Raw genomic sequence first — 21297 nt, 5'->3', positions numbered from 1 at the left:
TGTAGGTTGTTACACATAGAACAGGTGGTGAATGAGTTTAATAATATAACGTTCTGTAGGTTGTTACACATAGAACAGGTAGTGAATGAGTTTAATAATATAACGTTCTGTAGGTTGTTACACATAGAACAGGTGGAGAATGAGTTTAATAATATAACGTTCTGTAGGTTGTTACACATAGAACAGGTGGTGAATGAGTTTAATAATATAACGTTCTGTAGGTTGTTACACATACAACAGGTGGTGAATGAGTTTTATGGTGGCTGTGAATCTGTTCAAACTCATTTCAATTTGAATCATTGAAAAGAAAGGGAATTACAAATGAGGCCATAAACTACATATAATTTCAACTCATCGCAAATCTAAAACCTATCCTTTTTCTCTTTTTATTTCCCTTACCCAACAGTGTTTATGTCACTATAGACCTTGAGAATGTAATAGGTACAAAGTTATTTGTTAAAAAAGACAACTCATGTGCATTGTACTATTACGTACAAGTTCAATCTTGTTCCCTTTGGAAATGCGCATTTCTACTGCGACAAATGGAATGGCGGACACATAATGGGGAGAAGAGAGAAGGTCAATAAATAGCACGTGTTTCTTGATATACAATGCATTGGATCAGTATCAAGACTCAGAGCTTCAGGAAGGCAGTCGTTCTCCTGGTTACAAATATCAAATAATAAACATATATTAGAATAAAACAACATGAAATGCTGACTCGACATAGTCTGCAAATTATAGGTAGCTTATTCCACAAAGCTACATAGTCTCGTGACATCTGGTAACCACTAGAGGACTGACTTCAATATGTAATGGTCTTCGTGCTGTAAACTGTCATTAATTCTGTCAAATAGGATAAAATGTGTCATCATGTAAACTAATAGGAAATTCCTTAATGCCGATTTCATAAAACTTTGAGACACAGCATTCGCCGTTATGGAGAAGGTTGGGGGTCTATAACAAAACATAGCAGCTATTTAGATCAACGCAGTCTTGACTATCATTTGATCAGAGTTTTAACACCTCCTGGGATAAACTATTTGATAGTCAGGGTATTGAATCAGAGCAGTCGATCACAATACAGTTATCAGATATCGAGATCATTTTGTACATTGTCATAAAAAGTTTGCTCATGATAAAGCCCTCGGATTTAAATACAGTGTTTCTTACTGAATGGTTAACCATAAGGTTCTTTTTGTGTATCGTACTGCTGTTAAAAGTCCGATCCAAAACAACAGACACTGAGAGATAGAGTTGAAATGGTTTATTATTGTAAATTATGGGTGAAACAGGAAAGTCACTGGAAATGATAGTTTGCTCAATGACTTTAAATATTTTGTGAATGTTGTTCTTAAATTTCACCCTAATAATACTACTGGAGTTTCATGATTCTATGGATACAGCACAGATAATCAGGAAAAGCTGTAAAAAGTACCATGATCCACATTGAAGTTTCGTAATTAATTTATGTAACACAAAAATCTGAAACAAGTGTATAAAGTATTCTTGTCTAAATTGTAATTCCGTGAAATTGATACAATGCAATGTATGCTCTATTTTGTATTGCTTATTGGAGTTATGAGATTGATCACTGTTAGTTATCTTCAACTGTCCTACTAAAACTAATTGTGGGCATGTGTGTATCAGAATTTAAATTGTAAATGTTTCATTTATGCCATTAGTATGAGACTAGTTCTCAAACGCAACATATTCTTTAAGATCCCATATTCCAGAATGAATCCAGAGGGGTGGGTGCCCTAGAGGAGTGAACATCCTCTGTTGACCAGTTACACCCTTCAGTATGTAAAACAGTCTAACAATTGGCATGAAGCACATCAGATAACATGTCACCTTACGACAAATCATTTTTTGTAAATGAATTATCTAACTACCACCGAATTTGCCAGAGATGGGATGTTGACATATATAGCTATACAGGGCAAATGGGTGTGACCGATCAACATTTTGATGATCTTTGGCGACATAGTATTCCATAAATTTCAATATACTGTGTTCGCTTACAATTTACCATTTTCAAATGTTCATTTTATGTTTAATTAAAATCCCTTCAAATCAGACATACATTTCACATTTATATTAAAGAATCGAAGGCAATATAACTCTCACAATGAAATGTATTCAGAAGGATATTTTTATCAGACTCCTAAACATTGGTATCGATATTTCTTTAGTTTGGAGTCCAAACTTTAATCAATGAGTCTAAAGTTTGTGTCTTCAATAGTAATACCCCCCCCCCCCCCCCCCCCCCGTTCAATGACGTCTGAAATCAGTTCTCTCATTACAATAGAGAACCTGTCTGTCACTAAACTAATTAATATTAATTAACAATTTAACAAGGAACAGTCATGCAATACTGTTATCAGATGTCGATGTCATCTTGTGCGCTGTGAACAATGAACTCAGTTGTCATGACATTTAATTAAGCAATACCCAGGTCTATCCCATAGTTCTCTTTGTTTTATCAGTTTAAATACACATGCCAACATCGAAATAACTTCATTGGGTGCCTGTACTTTAACAGAGTATCTTAACAGTTCTAAGGAGAAGAACTAAAAAGCCAGGTAAGATCTGACTTATCTATAGCTATGTCTTACGTATTTGTGTTATTTTATGCCATTCTCATGTTCCCCAGTAAGCGTATAAGATTTGACATTGATATAGTGTGTATACTAGTATAAATGGAGATGTAATACTGCGAAGTAAAACTATTCCATTCAATCTGAGATTGTAGAACATTTAAACTTGCATTTTCTGTAAACGAGTGATTATCGGCATTTACTTTAGATACTCGTGAACCAGTGTACAGCGAATAATTTTGTAAATTTATCTCCTGAATTTAATTTCCTTTGAAAATAAACAGTTTCCAAAGTCCGGCAAGTCATGTTTGTGTAAAATGCTCATGGTAGTGATTGACATGGTTGTCTGTGCGTGTGTAAATTGGTGATATAAGTTTTTTTGTTGTTTTTTTTACGTCCCATCAATATTTTGTTTTCAATCTTAATGAGTAGCTACCAAGTGTAGTTTAAATACCAGAAGTGTAGACCTTTCTAAGTATTTAAGTACTGAGTCCCAATCACCAGTAACATTGTCATATACTCCCACACAAAATAATATACTCCCACACATTGTAATATACTCCCACACATTGTAATATACTCCCACATATTATAATATACTCCCACATATTGTAATATACTCCCACATATTATGATATACTCCCACACAATAGCATATACTCCCACACAATATAATATACTCCCACACATTGTAATATACTCCCACATATTATAATATACTCCCACACATTGTAATATACTCCCACATAGTATAATATACTCCACACATTATAATATACTCCCACACATTATAATATACACCCACACATTATAAGATACACCCACACAATATAATATACCCCCACACATTATAATATACTCCCACACATTATAATATACACCCACACATTATAATATACTCCCACACATTATAATATACTCCCACACATTATAATATACTCCCACACATTATAATATACTCCCACACATTATAGTATACTCCCACACATTATAATATACTCCCACACATTATAATATACTCCCACATATTGTAATATACTCCCACACATTATAATATACTCCCACACATTATAGTATACTCCACACATTATAATATACTCCCACACATTATAATATACAACCACATATTATAATATACTCCCACACATTATAATATACACCCACACATTATAATATACTCCCACACATTATAATATACAACCACATATTATAATATACTCCCACACATTATAATATACTCCACACATTATAATATACTCCCACACATTGTAATATACTCCCACACATAGTAATATACTCCCACACATTATAATATACTCCCACACATTATAGTATACTCCACACATTATAATATACTCCCACACATTATAATATACAACCACATATTATAATATACTCCCACACATTATAATATACTCCACACATTATAATATACTCCCACACATTATAATATACTCCCACACAATAGCATATACTCCCACACAATATAATATACTCCCACACATTGTAATATACTGCCACATATTATAATATACTCCCCCACATTATGATATACTCCCACACATTGTAATATACTCCCACATAGTATAATATACTCCACACATTATAATATACTCCCACACATTATAATATACACCCACACATTATAAGATACACCCACACAATATAATATACTCCTACACAATGTAATATACTCTCACACATTATAATATACTCCCACACAATATGATATATTCCCACACATTATAATATACTCCCACACATTATAATATACTCCCACACATTATAATATACACCCACACATTGTAATATACACCCACACATTGTAATATACTCCCACACATTGCAATATACACCCACACATTATAATATACTCCCACACATTGCAATATACTCCTACACATTATAATATACTCCCACACAATGTAATATACTCTCACACATTATAATATACTCCCACACATTATAATATACTCCCACACATTGCAATATACTCCTACACATTATAATATACTCCCACACAATGTAATATACTCTCACACATTATAATATACTCCCACACAATATGATATATTCCCACACAATATAATATACTCCCACACATTATAATATACTCCCACACATTATAATATACTCCCACACAATATAATATACTCCTACACAATATAATATACTCCTACACAATGTAATATACTCTCACACATTATAATATACTCCCACACAATATAATATACTCCTACACAATGCAATATACTCTCACACATTATAATATACTCACACACAATATGATATATTCCCACACAATATGATATATTCCCACACATTATAATATACTCCCACACATTATAATATACTCCCACACATTATAATATACTCCCATACATTATAATATACTCCCACGCAATATAATATACTCCCACACATTATAATATATTCCTACACATTATAATATACTCCCACACATTATAATATACTCCCACACATTGTAATATACTCCCACACAATATAATATATTCCTACACATTATAATATACTCCCACACATTATAATATACACCCACACATTATAATATACTTCCACACATTATGATATACTTCCACACATTGTAATATACTCCCAAAACATTATAATATACTCCCATACATTATAATATACTTCAACAAATTGAAATATACTCCATCAAAATATAATATACTTCAACACATCAACATCTATTTCGCCTTTTGTTTTTCATCCAAACACTTATAGACAATTATCCTGGAAATATAACTTTCTTTCTTTAGGTTGTTACACATCGAGCAGGCGGTAAATGAGTTTAATAATGGTTGGAATCTATTCAAACTATTTTGAATTATTGAAAAGAAAGGGAGTTGCAAATGAGATTATAACTATACATAGTTCCGACTCGTCGCAAATCGGAAACCTATTTTTTATATTTTGTTTCTTACCCAACAGTGTTTATGTCACTATAGACCTTGAGATGTGTCTTGGTAGTCACTTGATTCGCATCAAATCATTGTAAAAACAAATTTCAATTTGCGCATGGAATGTGTGAAAGCTATATGTTGAAAAGAACAACTCGTGCACTTTGTACTATTACATACAAGTTCAATCTTGTTCCCTTTGCAAATGCACATTTCTACTGCAACAAATAGTATGGCAGAGAGAAAGAGGAAAGGGGGTTAATAAATATCACGTGATTCTTTATATACAATGCATTGAATCAGTATCAAGACTCACAGCTTCAGGAAGGCAGTCGTTCTCCTGGTTACAAATAACAAACATATATTGAAATAAAACAACAAGGAATGCTCACTAGAGTAGAATACATTTATAGAGTTTGGTATATTTTATTGCATATGTGCAGAATAAAAGCAAATCGTGAAATGCATCTCCTAGAATACAGTACTACGTTTTATTCAAGCACTACATTTTGTAACAAATTGACACACATCGTGTGAACTTGATTCAATATGAAACAAATGTCTGGATGACAGAGAAACTACAGAAGTTTTCTAAACGTCTAACATCAAAGTCAAAGCAACATATCTCCATAGTCTGCAAATTATAAGTAGCTTATTCCACAAAGAAACCGAATCTCGAGAACTCCGGTAACTATTGTGGGGCTGACGTTAATATATAACAGTCTTCGTGCTGTAAAATTTAGTAATTGTATTTATTTCTATCAAACTGAATAAAATTGGACATTGTGTTAACTTATGGGATTTTCCTTACTACCGATTTTATGAAACTTTTTAACACATCATTCGCCGTTATAGGGGAGGCTGGTGGTTTTAAAAAAAACCCCAGGTATTTAGATCAACGCAGTCTTAAATAACATTTCGTCTGAGTTCTAACACCTCATGGTGTAAACTATTTGATAGTCAGGGTATGCAATCAGAGTAGTCGATCATAATACAGCTATCAGACATTGAAATCATTTTGTGCATTGTCATAAAAAGCTTCCTCATGACAAAGCCCTGGGATTTAAATGCAGTGTTTCTTACCGAATGGTTAACCATAAGGTTCTTTTTGTGTATTGTACTGCTGTTAAAAGTCCGATCCAGAGCTACCGATATAGAGAGATAGAGTTGTAATGGTTTGTTATTGTAAATTATGGGTGAGACAGGAAAGTCACTGGACATTATAGTTTGCCTAATGCCTTTAAATGTTTTGTGAATCTTGTTATTAAATTTCACTCAACGACTTGTTATTATGTAAACTGGAAGTTAAGAATGAGAGACTGAAGAGAGAGACATAGTAAGGTAATTCTCCATACCACGTCAGATAACGTTAGAAACAGCATTCACCAGTCACGAACGCTATCACACCTTCAACAAACGAATGGCAATATCATAAACAAATTATAATAACATTATACAAAATAACTCTCGGGACAGTCAATGATTATTGTTATACATAACAAACCATTCTAAAATTATACAAAATAACACAAGACAGTTAATGATTATTGTTATACATAACAAACTATTATAAAATTATACAAAATAACACACGGGACAGACAATTATTATTGTTATACATCGCGAAGTGTAAACTCTCCATCCACATTGCATTACCATTTAGACGTTTGGTCATTCCCGAGATATTTCTGTAAATGTTGCAGAATAAGATGTTACATTGTGTTGCCAACCTTGACTGTATGTATTCAAGATCAGTTTTTGTGTGATTGCGGATCATTAATGACGGGTAGTTATATTAAATCTTTTACAACAAAATACAATTATGTGTGTGATAAATGTAGTGACAGTGAAATATTTTTGTTCTGATTCCTGATAAATTTTTTAAACCTGAAATAATACGATGTCACCGTAACCTTTAAATATACCCACATTTTAATGTTATATGACAGTGTAACCCCCTAACCAAATAGACATTTTGATATTCATTTATATGACAAACATTGCCTCCGAAGTCTTCCGAATCCACTATAAATGTGTATATGTACACATCTATGATGTGTCTAATGATTTCAGGGCGTTCATCTATAGGCCTAGATCATACGTTGACAGATTTATAACATTTCTCTCTGGGTATCATTTGGGTTCTTGTATGTATCCATGACCGTTTTCTTTTCTGACCGGGCTTGATTAAAATGCCTCTACATATACCCGGTACTACAAGTCGTTCACACTCACATCGCATGGTTGTATCGTATTGTTAAAAACTACAAGGAATTTAATATTACTCTGTGGCTAGGAATGCAGAGTTTGGGTGTTTTGAAATATTTGAATTTCCCCAAATTTGTAACACGAGTATAGGTTAAAATGCGCTGACTGAACGTTGAGAAATGTAAAAAAAAATAAAAAAAAAAATATCCCCGGTCTACATAAATATACCTGCATCTTTGATAGATAATTAAACAACGCAGTCTTTGGTATCAAATGATCTGAGTTCTATCACCTCCTGGGGTAAACTATTTGATAGCCAGGGTATGAAATCAGACCAGAGTAGTCGATCATAATAAAGCTATCAGATACCGAGATCATTTTGTGCATTGTCATAAACATTTGGCTCCTGACAAAGCCCTGGCATTTAAAGGCAGTGTTTGTTACCGAATGGTTAACCATACGATTTTGATGGTGTGTCGTTTTGATTTAAAAGTCCGATCAAAAACAACAGAGACAGAGATATATAATTGCGACGGTCTATTATGTTAAATTCTGCATGATATAGCAAAGTAACTGTAATGTAAATTATAATTCGCTCAATGACTATTTAAAAGAGAGAGAGAGGGGGGGGGGGCAGAGAGAGAGAGAGAGAGAGAGAGAGAGAGAGAGAGAGAGAGATTTATAGAATTGTGAAATGAGTACGGGAAAGAAATATTCAGAAAGAAAGAGTGGTTGAAATATTATGAAGGAGAGAGCGATAAAGATAGATTTAGATATCTAGACAGGAGAGTGGGAGTGGGGAGACATTCAGAGGAGGAGATATCGTGTAGTGCTGTGAAGCGAGGAATACGCTTTATGGAGGAAAGACAACATGTTGATAATTGCTTTGAAAAAGAATTTCTAAAGAAAATAAATGGGGCGGTCTTATACAGAGAAATATTAAGATATGAGAAGTCGATCATTTGAACTAAAATATAAGCATTCAAAACGCCCACGTAGCTTACTCTAACTTGAGTCTTTATGAATTTATAGAAAGTACTTTGGAGTTTCATGCTTCATTGAAAAAAAAACAGGAATAGGAATAGAAATCACTATAGTATACATTGCAGTTCCAATACATGCTACCATTCATTGTTGACATACGTGCATTAAAATTTCAATGATATATTTTTTGTAAGCTCATTAGTATGATATTAGTTTCAAAACACAGCATATTAGCATAGTCATTAAGATCTCATCAAAGCAAAACATACCACTTAATAACAAGTAATGTTTGTAAATTGTAAATTAAGTTATTTCGGATTTCAAACATTTCGGTTGAGCATCACTGAAGAGACATTGTTTGTCGAAATTCGCGTCTGGTGCATCAAAATTGGTATCCTATAAGGTTTACAAATCTTCATAAGGATCACAACATTTGCCATCTTGGCATACTAATTTTGACTGCGGATAACTCCGTTTACCTGATCAGGATATAGGGCTCGCGGCGAGTGTGACCGGTCAACAGAGGATGCTTACTCCTCCTAGACACCTGATCCCACCTTTGGTGTGTCCAGGGATCCGTGTTTGCCCAACTATCTATTTTGTATTGCTTATAGGAGTTTTTCGATTGATCACTGTTCGTTATCTTCACCTTGCATGACAAATAAATGTGATTGATGGAAATTTAGATTACCTTTTGCGACCTTGGTTTTCCTGAATTTCATTTTGTTTTGTTCACTGAAGATTTACCATTCTGAGTGTTGAGTTCATGTTTGATTAAAATCAATTGAAATAAGACAACTAATTCACATTTTTGTTACAGAATTGAATCTACATCCACAGAAGTCAAGGAAAGGAAGGACATTTTGAACAATATATGTAACTGAATTTTAAAGACGTATTTAGCATGACGAAGTAGATAGGGTAAATCAGTAAGGAAATTTTAAATCAGTGAAATGCATTTAGAAAGAGATATATTTAGGACTTTTAAACATCGGTATTTGGGTTTTTCAGTTTATAGATTACACTTTTATCAATAAATCCAATATATGTCTTCAATAATAATATTCCTCTTGTTCAATAAGATCTTAAATGAGTTCTATAATTACAATAGAGAACCTGTCCAGCACTGAACTAATTAATATAAATTAACCAGGATCAGTCATACAATACTGTTATCAGATGTTGATGTCATTTTGTGCGCTATAAAGAAAGAGATCATTTGAAAGAACCTTTAATTACGGAATGCTCAAGTCTACCCCATTGGTCTCTTTGTTTTCCTCAGTTTAAATACACATGTCAACAACGAAATATCTCCATGTGCTATCTGTACTTTAAAACCATTATGATCATCGTTTTAAATGAAAAAGAAGCGAAGACGGTAAGATCTTATCTATCTATAGCTATCTCTCATCGATTTTTGTCGAAATAGACTGTTGTCCAATTTCAACTCAGAGAAGTTTATAAGGAATTAAACAAGCAGAATGATATCCAGTCGTAAGAGAAATATAATACTTTTATTAATGGGCAATTGTAGAATAAAACTATTTCATTCCATTCCAGATTGTGAAACAAATGAAACCTGCATTTTCTGTGAACTAATGAATCTCCACATTCACTTCAGATACCCGTGAATCTGTGTTCAACCAACAAACCCGAGGTTACCTATATAGATCTATCTACTTATTCTAATTCCTGCTGAAAAAGAAATCCAGTTACCAGCTTCCGGTAAGTCATGTTTTGGTGTCTTTTGATTGGTTGGCTGGTTGTTTGTTGTATGTCCGATTGAGAGTGTTTCATTCTTGTTGAGGCGTTAGGAGTTGTATTAGAAGTACCACAAATTTACACATTGCTTAGTGTTTAAACATTCATCACCAATGGCATCATGTCATGGTGCGCTACTTTTTCCTTTGATCTTAGCTATACTTTAAATCAGACAGAAACATTTGGAAGAAATCCAACGTACAATAACTTCCAGGGGCGGAGCTTAGCTGTACAATAACTTCCAGGGGCGGAGCTTAGCTGTACAATAACTTCCAGGGGCGGAGCTTAGCTGTACAATAACTTTCACAGAACCATACTACAACTTCATAACTATGAATACAGGAAATGTCAATTTTATAACATTAATCAATGATGAAAACATAAGGAATGCAACATATAAATAAATTAACCATAATTGATATGTTCTACTAGCACACACAGTGTCGGATCCAGGAATTCCGAAAAAAAAACTTATTTGTTTTAGCCAATATACTGAGACAATTTGGGTGCTAAACTATGAGTTTTACACGCATTATATCCGATTTCAGTATGTTCAGTGCAGAGTTTGTTTTGACGAACTAGATCGTTATAACGACCATATAATTTGCGAAATGCATCGAATATATATATGATTAGGTTGAAAGTATTCAAATTCTGCATAAAGCATACTGAAATCAGATACACTGCGAGTATGTCTAGGTGTCCGTGTTTGCCCAACTATTGATTACGTATTGCAAAAAGCACGTGCTGTTTTTAGCTAAAGTTTCAGTAGTCACGTGATTAACCAAGTTAAAAAATATAACTTTCATTTCATGACGCGTTAAACCATTGCTGTGATGTGTTAACAGCTGTATGTGATAAAGACAAATTGCACTATTTTAATATGTATAGCAAACCTTTTACTGTTCTCAGATGAAGGGGTACGAAAACGAGATTATAACGAAGATTGTTCAATCTGAACAATTTAATAAAGAATACAAAAGTAAGAGCAGGGCAAATATAGTAAGACCACGAAACATATAAACTATTGGACACAACAAAATAGGGACCAGATATCTAGTCTATACTAATATGGGAAGCAAATTATTACAGGGCAGAACATCCCGTTATCATGATTAACAAGATAGCTGAGGAAATAGCATTAATATGTTAATACTATGGCGCGACCATTGTCACAAACCACGGTTATGAGTCCACACATGTTCCCTTGCTGATGTAGAGAATCTATTAGAAACACCTGTGGTTAACCGACGATGTGGCTTGGCATGCCTAGCCGAGACTAGATTTTTAAATACCTGTTTGTATGGCTCACGGCGGATATGACAGGAAATGCTCACTTCTCCTCAACACCTGACCCGACCTTTGGTATGTTCAAGAGTCCGTGTTTGTCCAGCTCTTAATGCCGTTGTCCTTAATTGAGTTATGAGATTGATCACTGTTTGTCATCTTCACCTTTTCATAGTAAAGGGGTTACAGGATTTTGCTGTGTGTAGCGTTATGGTTGTAGTAAAAAGTAATCATAGTCTGTAAGTCATAAGGAATTAATTGCACAAAGAAACAATTGTAGCCATCCAATATCTGTTTTTTGGTTCAATATGAAATAACCTTAGCAGTGGGAAGGTGTGTGTATTAATTTCCTTCTATCACACTGAATAAAATTGGCCATGATATAAACTTGTGGGTACTTCTTTACTACCGAGTTTATTAAACTTTCAACATAGCTATATTTCTCGTCGTTAATGGCAGATCTGGTGGTTAATAACAAACTTAATAGATGATCAAAACAACACCGTCTTCAAAATCAGTTCACCAGAGTCTCATCACCTCTCGGGATGAACTATTTGATAGTCAGAGTATGCAATCAGACAAGGGTAGTCAATCATGATAAAGGTATCAAATATATACTGATTATTGTGTGCATTGGCAAAAAGATTTAGCAGTGACAAAACGCTGGGATTTAAATACAGCGTCTCTCACTTAATGATTAACCATGGGGTTCTTTAGGTATCCTACTGATTTTAAACAATCAGTATGAAATATGCAAGACAACATTGACCCAACCATAGGTTGTATTTGTAAACTAGATCATTATAACGACCATATAATTTGTAAAATGCTGACTTTAAACGAGACTGTTCTCAATTCATCGTTTCAATTTAAGCCTTCCACTACATATCAATAATACTATCAAAACGAGGAGAATAAAACTGCCCTAAACATCGAGAGTTGCACATAGCTAGATACAGTTATGCATATCAAAAACCATAAACGTTCTTTCTCGAAAAAAGAGGAAGGTTAAAATACCCTAGCCTGGTGATAAAATGTTTTGGTTAATTATTACAGAGTAACACCACAGTGTAAAATTTATATGGTACCACTTTTGATGCACCAGATGCGCATTTCGACAAATAATGTCTCTTCAGTGATGCTCAACCGAAATGTTTGAAGTCCGAAATAACAATGAAGTTTTAGAGCTAGTATAGCCAAAAACGGCGTGCCAAAAAAAAACAACAACAAAAAACAACAAAAAAACAACAAAAAAAACATGGAGCCAAATTCGTCTAAGGATAATGCTATGCATGAGGGAGATAATCCTTAATTTTGAAATGAATTTCTAAATTTTATAAGAGCAATTAAATATACATCCGTATTTTCAATCTAGTAACGAAGTACTTAGCTACTGGGCTGTAGAGACCCTCGGGGACTAACAATTCACCCAGGGGTCATAATGTAAAACTTATACGGTACCAATTTTGCTGCACCGGATTCGCATTTCGACAAATAATGTCTCTTCAGTGATGCTCAACCGAAATGTTTGAAGTCCGAAATAACAATGAAGTTTTAGAGCTATTATAGCTATTATACAATGCTATTTTCACTAACTTTAGTATCTGATCGAGGCTATGTACGCCTTTTTAATTGGATTACATGCATGTGTTTTATATCAAAGGATTCGTGTTTGTCCTACACTAAATCTTTTATAGGATTTATGATATTGATCCCTACTGCTAAAACATCATGATTTTGTTGCTAAAACGTCTTTCTTCCGAAACGTCCACTGGAGGTGCTGAAACGTCCGACATCAAACATCCCCAAGTCAGAATATCGAACACCCTTTTCCGTTAAGTCGATTAATTGCCACATAACTGGTGTTTCTAAAACGCGGAATGTAAATCGGAACGGACAATTAAAAGCATATATCAGGATATAGGGCTCATGGTGGGTGTTTGAATTTCAATATAGAAGAGTCTTCAGAGTGTGTCGACCAGAAAGTAGGTCACTGTGACCTACTTTTGGAATTTGACGATTATATCTGATAAACCCTTGTTAATTGATGACTCTTGGTTAGTGAGATTTTTTGCCTGTTCTACAATGTATCAGAAGAGCGATTCTGGGCCCATGTACTTCTTGTTATTGTCTGCATGGGGGTTTATAGGTCAACCAGGGGCGGATCCAGGGATTGTGGTTACGAAGGACGCCACTTTGTGAGGCAGGGGATCTGGAGACCTCCTGCGAAGCTCCTGGGTTTTACAGATTTTATAGGGCTTGAAATATGTCTCCTATTTAGTCATTTGTACTATTTTCTACCATTTTTTAATAAGGTGAAAGTACTAAAATGGCGCAAATTTTAAGGGTTTTTTTTTTTTTTGAAAAAAATTGTGTTCTCCCAATAAAGTAATTCCAAAAAATGAAAAGATTTTGTCATTTATTTCTCCGAGAGTGCAATAAATTATTGCTTCTTTCATTGTTTAGTACATTTTTCTAAACAAGATACCACGATTTACCTTAAATTTGATAATTTTAAGGGGCGCCGGCTGCACCCCCACCCTTAAATCCGCCACTGTTAACTACATGTACCAAAAAACACTTTAGAAAATATTTTAAAATGACAAACTAATTTACAGCATCCATTGCTAAAGGATGCGATCAAATATGGAATGTCTGACAAAAACACTGAATTCACATAGCTTTCATCAACACCCCCTCCCTCTTAAAACCGATGATTGTTGAATATGAGAAAAATCAGTGCATGCAAATCGATGTCCGATGACGTAAATTACAAAGCCCTCTCACCTTTCCCCTACATTTTTATTCGACAATCAATGTATATAGCGATGGTGCATACTGAGTAATACATATGGATGGAATTGCTTAGAAATTAAATACGATAAAAACGTTTTGAAATAGTGATGATTTTCTGTTTTTACATTTTTTAAAAACAAATTTGTCACTCATAGTTAAATTATATCATACTATATGACGTCATACTAGACTTATAATACGTATTACTAATTAAAAATTACGTCACAATAATAGGCAGCGGAATGATGAAAAAGAGGTTCCGAGGTTTTTTAAACTGGGCTCATGAAGAAGCAATGTATTGTTTATAATGAATGCTGGTCGTCAGAGGAAATAACACTAATTTTTGGCGAACATATAAAAATAAACACTACAAAACTCCTTGTGTGTAGATCAGTTATATGTATATTGTAAGCATGTTTTGAACAACGAATTCTGTATCTATACCCAATATTCATTAAAATATCTACATGTATAAAAATAATTTTCAATAATATGATTACGGTGTGACCGTTGGGGCGAGCGCAGCATACATTGTATCTGAATACATTTTCAAAAAATTTATATTGAAAACAAGGAAAACTGATCTGGTTCACTGTCAATACGTAGGATTACTGTGTTGCTCTTCTCGCCAATGTAGGAACCAGTTTTAGCGGGAAATGCAACGAGCGTGTTGTGACGTAGCCTGGTAGTTGTGACGTGACTGTTTACATTTCTTTAGACAATATTTTAAAAAGAAAAAGAAAGGGGGAAGAATATGATTTTCATCCTTTCCTTTCAAATAAGAAAGGTTTGTAATACTTCAAAGATTTTTTTTAATTATTATTTTACGAATCGAACCATCCGACATTTTGTACGAGGGACTTCTGGGATTGGCGTCCAAAAAAATTCTTGTTAGAGGTTGAGATTTAGCTCGGATTATTTCCCGCGCTCTAGTCATTAGAGCTCGCAGTACGAGCCAGCGCTCCGCGCTGGCTCGCTGCGCTCGCTAATATAGTCTATCGTTTAATTCTCGCACCCTTTGACTTAGAGATGCATACGAATTTAATGCGCATTAGTTTACTTCGCATTAAATATAACCGCCGTGTGAACACTTTCATTCGAATACGGGACCTTCGAGATACGGATCTACTCGACTTTTATCGCGCGTTGAACGTCATTTGTAGGGCATGTCACTTCCGGATTACAATAACAACTAAGCAAACAAGCATGGGATTCTTCAATTGCTATCAAATTCCTACATTTAAATGCTATCTTTGAAAGAAATGAATTACTACAACCATTTTATAGGAAAATGCATTTGATTAAAATATGCGAATTGGCAAGGGAAATAAATCTAGGGAATATCTTGAGGATATCGGTAAAACTTCACGCCTTGCATCCAATGATACGCGTCTAAATACACCTTTTCCCTTCCATCTGATTTACATCCAGGTACTTAGCACCATTAGTGACTTGAATCGTCATCGTGGGACTGCGCATAGCTCTTTACGGACCGTCTCCTAGCTAAACACCATTTGTATCGATGTCAACTTTGCCCTACAATTGGTTATTATCACGTGACCGTGGTGTGTAAACGTCAAATATAATCGGTCGTTCCGGCACATCCCAAAAATTCCGTATTAATTTAATGTGCATTATTTACTTCGCATCGAATTAAATGCGAAGTAAAATTTAATGCGCATTCGTGTGAACGAGACATTAGTAAAAATCGATTGTCAAAGTATCACGTGCGGAAATCCCTCGATTTTCTATTACGTCATCTTACCAAACTTCCACCAGAGTTCATTTGCTCACAAACCAAACTCTTCCACTTGGGTATTATGGGATAGCGATTTCTAAGGCCGCATATACTGTGACGTCACTGTAGAATGACGAAAAAACATAACGTCAAACGTAGACAACTTTCAAAACAAGAACGTAAACATCAAGTTCATTACTTTACACAATAATTTGAACAGAGTCTCCCTAGTTTTTAATGATCTTTTGATCATGTTATATTTAAAATAAAATCCATACTTTTATATTAATGCTCTTAATATCAATATCTTCAAACTTTTAACTGCGAACCACTTCTTTAGTGTTATTTGCCTGTGTGATAATCGCGGACTCACAATATACAAATCTGTATAATATGTTTTACGACGTGACCGTGTTTGAGGGCGAAGCAAAAAAGTTTTGACATTAGTATCTATATCCAAAACAGGACAAAAACAACTCGAAGTTAGCACGCGGACGGAGCTGTATCAAAGCATCCTAATTTTGGACATTTGATCCGCCTATATATTGAACGCGGGAAATATAACGCAATTGATGTAAACAGTACATTGTGACGTCATATTCAGCGTCGTTATTTAGCAAATTTACAAACAAAGTGTTTGAACCACAACAAAAAACATGGCGTTAATCGTGGAGTGATTATATATGATTAAGAAAATAAGATTTACATGCTTTTACGGATTTTATGTGTAACATCTCAGAACGACGTGAACTAGGGTAGACGAGATTCAAGATGGAGGAATACATGTCCACGCGCTAATATTCGAATCGACGCCATTAGTACCAAACTTTTCAAGTTCCATAGGTATGGTTTAATTTTTCATTATTTTCCTATATTTTCGTTTTAAACATGTATATACGTGTTACCTATAGGGAGAGCTCCGCTCTCACGGCCCTTCGGGCCGTGAGAGGGCTTCGCCCTCTATTATGCTGCGTCACTGTTCGTTATCTTCACCTTGCATAGGAGAGGTCTATTCGTAGGTGACGTAATGAGGCCTCGATGGGGAGTTTGGTCGTCATACAAGTAACGTAGTGCTATTTTAATGGCTGGGCGTGCATGTTCCAACGATTAATTATGAGGGTACCCAAAATTCTTCCAATCAACGGCATCTATCGGCAAATTTACAAATTATTCAGAACAAATAGTGCAAGGAACAATAACTCTGGGTAGACATTGAAACATGTCCTCATGCTATTGCGTTTCTGTCAAAATAACACAGTAGCATGTTGCCTCTTTTCGTAATGTTTGCATGTAGGAGTTATCGTTCGTGTGGGACGGTATATATGAACTTCCGGTAAAGAGTATACAAAGCACCCAGATACAAACATTTACATTTTATGATATGGACTCTCTTATTAATGCATTACAGCCTAGCCATTATCTCCTAACACTGCCGTTGAATACATCACATATTTCCAAAAATTGCAAATACAAATATTTCCTCGAGTAAGTCATCTATTAAAAGTAGCAACAAACTCAAAGTTGCACAACATGATCGGTATTCGGCGGTCGGCTCGATTCTAACAATTCTAACCCAACAGACATTGAAAATATAAAGAATATGTATTCAGGTTGACCTAGGAAATCGAATCCATTTCCTAAAATCAGATCCATCCCTTATGATAACCTTCGATTTACGGCGCAGGATTAATTTGCGTACATTAAAAGTCTTATCTAAAATTATTAGATACGGTTGAAGATTGCATCGGATGTCAAAATTCTACAATCATGTAATATCAATTAAAATAATCAAATAAAATATATAAAAATTATAACATATTCTCCCAGTAGTAATCTTATTAAATGACACCCCCCCCCCCTCCGCAATAAACAATACTTACACTGTATGAAAAAGTAAATATAACGAACATTCATCGATTCTATAAAGAATACAAAAGTAAGAGTTTAGCAAACACGGACCCCTGGACACCATAGGTGCAAGCACCAGGGGCGGATCCAGGAATAGCGGTTACCAGGGGGGGGGGCACTTTATGATGCAGGGGGTCCAGGGCGAAGCCCTTTAGGGGGCAGAACCTCCGGAAGCTTCTGGATTTTACATATTTCATATATGGCTTGAAATATGTCTCCTATTTAAGTCATTTGTACTATTTTCTATCATTTTTAATGTGGGGAAATTATTAAAATGACGCTAATTTTAGGGGTTTTGGAAAAAAAATAAGTTCTCCCTATAAAGTAATTCAAGAAATCAAAAGATTTTGTAATTTATTTCACTAGAAGTGGAAGAAATTATTGCTTCTTCTATCGTTTAGTACATTTTTCTAAACAAGATACCATGATTTACCTTAAATTAAAAATAAATACCCCCCCCCCCCCCATTAAATCCGCTACTGATCACTGAAGATATTGTTTCTGAACACAACGGTACTATTTAGCTAGTAGGGATGATATTGTTTCTGAACACAACAGTACTATTTAGCTAGTAGGGATGATATTGTTTCTTAACACAACAGTACTATTTAGCTAGTAGGGATGATATTGGGTTAACATTTTGTAACCAAATAGTCGTATAAATTCTTTTGACCGATTACCTGTAATAAACCAGTTAATCGTTAAGAGTTATAATTCTGAATTACTGAATTATTTCATTTTAGCTTCAGTTATATTTTTAATTCACTGAGGAACAGCATGACCAGTGTTTCGATAAGTAAAGACGTGAACAAAAACCACATGAAAGGAAGAATGTATTTAGAAATTCAAAATGTTCACTTTTTGCAACGTCTTGCCAGAACGCTTCATCATATAATTATTTATTATATTACAATATTTGGCTTCAAGTTTATGATAAAGAAATAATTACATTGTCTTCGAAGTTTGTTTACAAGAATTGCTAAGGTGGCAAAAATCCGTTTGGACGGCACACAGTACTAAAGTTACTCAGCACGTGCGCGTCCGTTCTACATAACACAGCTGACATTTCATCTCTTTCTCATTTAGGCATTACTACACTTGAAACATTGGGAAGTCACTCAGAAATATGATTTAGTCCGACCTCCATTTTTTATTTCCATCCTCTAACTTTGTATAGTGATGTATCTTTCTACATGTATGTAACGTGTCCTCATTATACCATGCATTGTAATGGTACGAATCATTGAACTGATTATTTAAAAAAAAAACTATGTGGAAAATATGCTGGCAGCGCGGAATTTATCAGTGTGATACTAGTACTGCTCGGTAGCTTATTTAACGCATGCATTATAGACTATAGAGCCTGACTGGGAACTTTGTAAAAGGTTTTACCGACAGAATGGACTATAATTATTGGTACTGCATGAAATTTTACTTTAAAGATTGTCAAATCTGATCAGTCATTAAAAATGTTAATATTTAAACATCACCTAGACTTTGAATATTACGACCCCCCCCCCCCCCATTTTTTTTTTAAACACGGGACACAGGCACAGCAGTATTTAATGATAATCCGGCCAATCGGTTACAAATTTTCTAGTCGGTTAGCATTTGTTCAACTGAGTAATCGATTAATTTAACTGGCTAATCGTTGTTCTCCATAGTATTACAATATTTAACACATGCATATTATATATAAACCAACCAAACTCGTACAACTCGTACAAGCAAGAGTTACGAAAATCCGGAATATTTCTTTAAAGTACTTAGAATAATCCTGTGTTGCAATAGCAAACCAATATTTTGTGACACGTTTTGAAACACGTAGTGTAGGATATGAAATCCGCGTGGGTTGGTTTGGCTGTTTGTACAGAATCACCGGATATTGCTAAAACGTGGAATGGAAAATGGAACGGAACGTAAAATGCTTAGTTGATATCATGGGGGTGATCGGCATTTTGTAAGATTAAAAGGCTTATTGTATTATGAACGAGGGCAGCAGAAATTTCATTGAAAACGGGAAGTCATCCTTATGTTCCACGGTTTCATATACTTCATAAGTTCTACACATATACTTCATAAGTTCTACACATATACTTCATAAGTTCTACACATATACTTCATAAGTTCTACACATGTAGTTCATAAGTTCTACACATATACTTCATAAGTTATACATATACTTCATAAGTTTTACACATATACTTACATTGTGCATGGTGTATACATGTACGTATTTTAAAATCGTAATATAACATACTATTTAAGCAAGCGCTTGTGTATACTACCTCTGTTCTCGGAGTTGCCATTTTCTGACACCCTTTCCCCCACAGATTGTAACAGTATGTTGTTTCACAAATATAAAGAAAATTGAAAATGAAAAAATAAAATACCGAAAAAAAGTAACCTTTCAAATCTTGATACTTCTTCTCTGGTATTCACCTTTAGAAATAATTTTACAAGTCTATCCAGTTAATAAGAGATTTCCATTCCCCTAAAAAAAATTAAAAAGACAAAGTTACAATAGTAAACTCTTTTTCTGTTCCCCAGCTATTGTTTTTGCTCTCTCTTTTGATAACTTATTATTTCCATTCTCTGCCGATAGATATTGCAGTCATATTACTGCAGTTACAATATTCTTGTAAAACACTTTCTAACTTCCATACAAACATTTACCAAATGTCTCGTTCACACGTAAACGTAAGTTAATGTGAATCAAATCTGAACCCCGTTCACACGGAAATTTTAATGCGCATCCATGTGAACGCGGCATAAACTTCATCAATTCATGTTGTAAAACATTTTAAGAAAGAAAAAAAACCACCCGCTTTTACCGCTTGTAAAGAAATTCGTGAAATTTTGATTTTGATGGAATTAAGGTGGATCGATCCTCATATGACTTATCAATATTAATGGTTAAAAGTGGAAAAACTGTATTAATTTCCACTCAATATAGTTTAATTCAATCAATAACCAAAGAAAATGTGTATGTTGCCACCTTTTTAAAGATGTCAGACATACAAAAACAGAAGTATATATCAACATAAAAAAATCACACATTTTCGTTAAACAGAATAATGAAAATTAATAA

General features: G+C 34.3%; 1 protein-coding gene across 20 annotated transcripts in view; it reads left to right on the top strand.

Moving 5' to 3' along the window:
- Positions 1-21297, top strand: part of LOC125657375 (uncharacterized) — a 77194-nt gene that overhangs the window by 6539 nt on the left and 49358 nt on the right. For 13 of the 20 annotated variants that reach the window (XM_056157434.1, XM_056157433.1, XM_056157416.1 and 10 more), the window contains exons 1-3: positions 2467-2585; positions 9537-9592; positions 10338-10441. The gene's annotated coding sequence lies outside the window, so the exon portion shown is untranslated. Of the gene's footprint in view, positions 1-2466; positions 2586-9536; positions 9646-10327; positions 10442-21297 lie in introns of those variants that run through there. The other 7 variants (XM_056157431.1, XM_056157425.1, XM_056157428.1 and 4 more) reach the window with 4 other exon arrangements.

Source organism: Ostrea edulis, chromosome 2 (assembly GCF_947568905.1).
Source record: "Ostrea edulis chromosome 2, xbOstEdul1.1, whole genome shotgun sequence".
NCBI lineage: Eukaryota > Metazoa > Mollusca > Bivalvia > Ostreida > Ostreidae > Ostrea > Ostrea edulis.
The sequence above is the reverse complement of the archived record's forward strand: the minus strand, read 5'-3'. Positions and strand labels throughout refer to the sequence as shown.